This window comes from Eublepharis macularius, chromosome 3 (genome assembly GCF_028583425.1).
Source record: "Eublepharis macularius isolate TG4126 chromosome 3, MPM_Emac_v1.0, whole genome shotgun sequence".
NCBI classification, from domain to species: domain Eukaryota; kingdom Metazoa; phylum Chordata; class Lepidosauria; order Squamata; family Eublepharidae; genus Eublepharis; species Eublepharis macularius.
Genome location: NC_072792.1, coordinates 41,874,863 through 41,881,568, shown reverse-complemented (window position 1 = coordinate 41,881,568; position 6,706 = coordinate 41,874,863). Strand labels below are relative to the sequence as shown.

At 45.0% G+C, this 6,706-nt stretch overlaps 1 pseudogene; it reads left to right on the top strand.

Annotated features, from left to right (window-relative positions):
* The first annotated feature begins 5,345 nt into the window (after window positions 1-5,345).
* LOC129326198 (septin-9-like) lies at window positions 5,346-6,374 on the top strand (annotated as a pseudogene).
* Window positions 6,375-6,706: the final 332 nt, after the last annotated feature.

Genomic DNA, 6,706 nt, shown 5'->3' with positions numbered 1-6,706 from the left:
TGTAGATTTTCCGGGCTGTATGGCCATGGTCTTGGCATTGTAGTTCCTGATGTTTCACCAGCAGCTGTGACTGGCATCTTCAGAGGTATAGCACCAAAAGACAGAAATCTCTCAGTGTCAATGTGTCGAGAAGATGTTAGCAGGTAATTTATATCTATTCAGGAAGGTGGGTTTGGGCTGAGTCATTCTGTAAGAGTTTCCCAGGGTGTGGAATGCTAATGAGGGGAAGCTTCACTGTATCCTGAGGAGGTTCTTTAGCATATGGATTGGTGGATATGCTAATCTTATCTGCAGGGCTATCCCTGTGAGATCTGACAAAGTAGTTGTGTCCGGGGTCTGGGTCCCAGCCCCCAGACTTGGTAGGAGGGAACAGCAGGTCAGCTGGGCTGACGGGCAAACAGAGGGGGCAGCCAGCAGACAGCAGGTCAACTGGTCAGCCAGCTGACAGCAGGTCAACCGGTCTGACTGGCAGGCAGAGGGAGCAGCTGGGGGACAGCAGGTCAACCCCTCCCACAGGCAAATGGAGCCAGAACCTGCCGGTGCCAGGGGCAAGGGGCAAAAGCCCAGGGCCTCAGGAGGCAGGGGGAGACAGAGAGAGGCCAGCGAGTCCCACTCCCCTAGGGAGGGAAAGGGGGCTAGGCAAGGCGGAAGGGGGCAAGGGCAGAGGGATTGGGAGCCCAGCAGTCACCCACCCAAAGACCTTACCTGAGGAGGAGAAGCAGCAGCAGCCCCAACAACCCAAAGCCATGCCCCAGCTAGAAAATAGTAGCCTGGCCCAGGAGTTGCCAAAAGCCAAGCCACTCCAGGTGGGGCTATTGGAGGCACTCTGCAGGAAGCCCTGGGCAACCAGCCAAGGAGCCTCAGCTGGACCCACCTTCAGCCATCAGCTCTGCCAGGGAGGCTGGGCTGCTAGCCAGGGGACTGCAGCTGGACATGCCTTCAGCAATCAGCCAAGGCAGGGAGGCTGGGCAGCCAGAGAACAAGGCACAGCTGGTGCTGGTCAGTGGGGCCAGATCAGCTACCCCAGCTGCAACTGCTTGGTGCAGCCCAAGGCCAGGCTGGAAGAGGGGTGGGGCAGTAGAAGGAAGCCCTATAAAAGCTGGCTGGGAAGAGCCCTGTGGTGGTGGGTGTGAGTGAGGAGTGATGATGTGGAGTGAGAGCAGTAAGATGCAAGGGTGGAGGTTTGGAGGAGAGTTCTGGAAGGAGGAGATGAAGGAGGACGCAGAGGGTAAGCAGGCCAGGTTGAGCAGGCCAGCGAGTGGACTGAGAGGGAGTCTGGGTGAGGTATACCGCCCCTCCTTCCACAGAGCAGGGTCCTGCAGAATCCCTGGCCCCCCTGTGACGTCAGGAGCAGACCGCCCAGTGCCACGCCCAGCGGCAGCAGCGGCAAGCCCTGACAAGTTGGATGTGTTGTCCAGTATTTTAGTGTCCTGGAATAAGATACTGTGTCCTGTTTGAGTTAAGCTGTGTTCAGCCACTGCTGATTTTTCAGGTTTGCCAAGTCATCAGTGTCTTTCATGTTCTTTTATTCTTGTCTGAATGCTACGCTTTGTGGTCCCAATGTAAACTTGTCCACAGCTGCAGGGTATGCAGTATACTCCTGCAGAGTATACTGCATACAGCTTTAGAATCATCATCCCACAAACCTACAGTCTGGTTCCGGTTTGTGGGTGATACCTTTATCATTTGGAGCCATGGTGAGGAAGAATTGTTGGAGTTTTTAAACCACCTCAACAATATCCACCCGAACATACAATTCACCATGGAAAAAGAAATCGAGGGTAAACTCCCATTTCTAGATACCTTGGTCATCCGCAAAGCAAACTTTCAATTAGGTCACAAGGTCTACAGGAAACCAACTCATATGGATCGGTACTGACACAAAAACTCCAATCACCACTCGCAACAGAAAAGAGGCATAATAAAAACATTAGTAGACCATGCAAGATGGATATGTGAACCGCACTTCCTCAACGAGAAAATTAATCATCTAAACCATGCACTTCAAGCAAATGGCTACTCCAGAAATGAAATCAGAAGAGCAATTAAACCAAGGATAAATCAAACAACTAAGAAAAAACAGTCCCCCACAGGAAAAGTGTTTTTGCCATATATCAAAGGAATCACTGATCAGATGGAAAAACTTATGAAAAGTACAACCTACAAACAGTATTCAGACCCACCAGAAAACTACAACAGATGCTACAATCAGCAAAAGACAGTAGAGACCCCCTGACCTCTGCAGAAGTATACTGCATACCCTGCAGCTGTGGACAAGTTTACATCGAGGCCACACAGCATAGCATCCAGACAAGAATAAAAGAACATGAAAGACACTGCAGACTTGGCCAACCTGAAAAATCAGCAGTGGCTGAACATAGCCTAATGAAAACAGGACACAGTATCTTATTCCAGGACACTAAAATACTGGACAACACATCCAACTACTTTGTCAGATTACACAGGGAAGCCACTGAAATTCATAAGCATAAGCACAATTTCAACAGGAAAGAAGAGAGTTTAAGAATGAATAGGGCATGGTTTCCAGTCCTGAAAAACACCAGACTAACAAAATTCTCTACATCTTACATCTCTGTAGATAAGATTAGCATATCAACCATCAATCCATATGCAAAAGAACCTCCTCAGGATACAGTGAAGCTCTCCCCCTGCCCTCCACATTAGCATCCCACACCCTGGGAAACCCTTACAGAATGACTCTGCCCCAAACCCACCTTCCTGAGTAAATACAAATTACCTGCTAACATCTTCTCCACACACTGACACTGAGAGATTGTCTTTCGGTGCTACACCTCTGAAGATGCCAGTCACAGCTGCTGGCAAAACATCAGGAACTACAATACCAAGAGCACAGCCATACAGCCCGAAAAATCTACAACTAATCTAGTCATAGTTAGAATGAACTGTGATTTCATATTATGACCAAAGCCTGCCTTTTCATAATGTTGGAACTTAAGAAACATTGTCTGAAACTCTGTTTGTTCTATCTGTATTTGAATTGCACTTCTAATATATTTTACTTAAAAAGCACCTAAAATGAAAAGATGCTATGTGATTAACATATATAATATATAATATAATATAGAGGCTCACAATCTAAAATGGACACAATAGGAAGAGTGGCGAAGTGAACATGGAAGGGTGAGGAGGGGACACTTTGGGACTAAAAAGAAATTCCTTACAAAATTCCAACAATACAACAGCAAAAAAAAAGCGACCACTGCTAAGAAAAGCTTTTTTATATATAAATCATGAAACTATGACACCAAAAGGTAAATCTTTCTTTTATCTTATCCTTACTGCCTTCAATGAAACTCCTTTGATTTATAAACTTGTAGAACCTGCATTTAAAAAAAAAACAATCCAGTGTCTATATTTAAATTACAAAGCTACCAATCTGGCATGGCACAGTATCTAATCAAAACACTAATCCACTTTCTTACTATAGGAAACAGTGTTTTTAAAAAGATATAAAGCCAAAATGAAACTAAGCAAAACCACACGGTCAGATAAAGCCTGATCCTGATGAAGAAGACTGGGACTTCGTATTACAAAATCATAATTCATAAAGTTCCTGCATTACCAAACAAACATTGATTGGTAACCCTGATAGTAAATGACCCTTTCTCCTTAGACACTGAGGAGTGGTGGACTAATTAGACATAATTTGAGATCCATGGCTGATTCCGCACACGTTGGATAATGCGCTTTCAATGCACTTTATCAATCGTTTGAGGTGGATTTACCACAGGGCTGGGAAAGGGATAGGATCAGGAAATGGTAAACGAGGATTAATCTCCCCCCACCCCTAGTTTTGTTTCTCAAAGTTCCCTTCTTGGAAGCGGATATTCGCTATGAGAGGCAAAATGTAAACATCAATGACAACTCGGGGGGGGTCCATTTACACTGGGGGAAACGTGCAGGCAAAAGGGTTACCCCAGCAACCTCACTGCCCCTGCAGCTGTTACATGGGCTGGGAAGCTGCAGGAGGGAGCAATTTGACTCCTTTCTCTCTCCTTGTGAAGAAAATGCTCCTTTTCAAACAGGAGCCGTGTTTTTTGAAACTTTGGTCAAGAGGCCCTTTGCTAAAAAAAAAAAAATACCTCTTGCTAGGAAAATTCCTCTTTGCTGCAAAACCCTCCCTTTGCTGAGAAACCTGCTTGAGAAAGTAACAGAGTTTCAGAAGTTCTCAGTTCAACTCTGGCTCTGATTCTGTAGATGGACGCTCATGCAACCGTCTCTCTGCTTTGCTGAGAGGCCTAACTGTATGCCTCTTGGAAAGAGACTCTGACTTCTGCACCTTGGTCAAACTCTTGTTTGCCTTCTGGAAAACCGTGGTATAAAACTTTGTTCTGTGAACTCTGCTTGCAAACCAACCTTGCAAGGTAGACTTCTGTTTTAGATCCCTGATAGGCTTGGAGATTTGTCCCTTCACTCCTGTGCCTTGGGATAGATAGTTTTGTAAGTTCTGAAAACCCGATTGCCAGGCACTGTGCAGGCTCTCCCCATCTTCCTTCACTGGGAGAGATGGCAGGGCCGGGTAATCGCGACACTCCTCACTGCAGCTTCCTAACCTGCATGGCTGTTACTCCACGTGGGTCCCACAACCACAGGAATAAACTTTTGAAGGGTCAGAAACAGCTGCTGAAGGGGAGGGGAAAAGAGGGGAGAGCTGGAAAGGTACATAGCCATCAACACTTCCAGTGGAATCCAACCTTATTTATTTATTTATTTATTTATTTAAACTTTTAGAGCTTATTAACTTATTTAATTTATTTATTCAACCCACAAGCAGGCTCAGAGAAGATAACAACATAGTTTAAATTTACATTAAAACCATAAAAACTTACAATTTAGCAGTAAAAAGAACAGCTGTAAGCAGTGGCCCATATTACCCATTTCTAAAACATTTCTATGGGCGGGAGGTGAGGGACAGTAATGGCCCAACAAATGGAAGAGAGGAGTTACATGCCCTCTCCCCAAGTGGCAGGCCAGAAGGCTCATCCATGACCTAGCCACAACCATATGCCTGGCAGAACATCTTTGTCTTGCAGGCCCGATGAAAAGATAACAAATTTTGTTGTGCCTGGGCCTCAACAGACAGAGAATTCCACCAGGTTGGTGCCAGGACTGAAAAGGCCCTGGCTCTAGTTGAGGCCAGGTGAGCCTCTCTGGGGCCAGGGACGACCAGCAAGTTTTACTCAGATGATCGAAGCACCTTCCAGGGAACATATGCTATATAACATATTATATAGCAAAGAAGAACTAACATAGCTGGGAGAATAATTTTCAGCTGTTGGGTTCAGAGGCCATTTCCAGACAGGATGACACAGACTCCTGGAGATACTGCCCTTAAGCAAGCTGCACCAATGCAGAAAAACCTGTGGCTGATTTTGGCTGTGTTGGGATAGATGCTATCCTCGAGCAGCTGCAGCGGAAAGCCATGAAGCAAGGATTCGAGTTCAACATAATGGTCTTCAGTCAGACTGTGCTGGGAAAATCCACCCTAATCAACACCTTTAAATAAAAAATCAGCCACAAATATGTGCAGCCACTTTTGAAGAGTATTTTTCCTAAGACAACCGAAATCAAGTCCATCACATGATATTGAAGAAAAAGATGTCTGTATGACACTGACTGTCATTGACACCCTAGGTTTTGAAGACCACATCAATAATGAGAACTGTTGATAACTTATTATGAAGTTCACCAATAACCAGTATGAGATATACCTCCAGGAGGAGCTCATTATTAACCAAAAGGTTGCACTGCTGCATATATTTCATCCCAGTTACCAGTCACTTCCTCCAGACACTGAGTTCATGAGGAGGCTAAGCAAAACAGTCAACATTATACCAACCTCACCAAAGCAGACACATTAACATTAGAGGAGAAGGACTACTTTAAACAAAAGGTCACTGCAGATCTCTTTGCTAATGTCATTGATGTATATCCACAGAAACGGTTTAACGAGGTCTGTAAAGACAGGTTAAAAATGAAAAAACTTGGAGAAATGATTTTGTTTGCTGTGGTGGGCAATGATCAGGAATACCAGATTAACAGCAGATGAGCTCTGGGAAGGAAAACATAATGGAGCACAGTTGAAGTTGAGAATACAGCACATTGTGAATCTGCTTACTCGGGGGACCTTCAGGACATGCAAGCAAAACATCAAGAACATTACTAGCAGCATCCATTTTGCAGCCTGTAGAGTCTAATGCTTGAGTGAAGGCTGGAACATGCTCTCCACACACACACACACACACCTCTGCTGGTGCCACTATTCTACCCCCTCTCTACTCATATCTATGCTGCTAACTTTAATTGACCAAATAACAATATTTTTTCTGTAACAATGTAAAGTCTCGCTCTTTGCCAATCTTTGTAGTATGAAATGTATTCTGTGCTTCCATGTAGTAGACAGTCAGGGGTAGTAATGGGTGACCAAACCACTACAGAAAGATGGGGATTTAGCCATATCCTCAGCAAGAAAAGCTTTGCCAGTCTTGATGTTCAGCATTAGCTGTGCCCAATCTGAGACAGATCCTTTATGTGATAGGCCCTTCTCCTGGAGCTCTGCAAAGGAACTCTCATTGATAAGTACCCCCTTCATACTCTTAAAAGCCAAAGTGAAGTCTCCTTACAAAGCAGATTATCATAGCAAAGAAGAAAATTTGGATTCGGT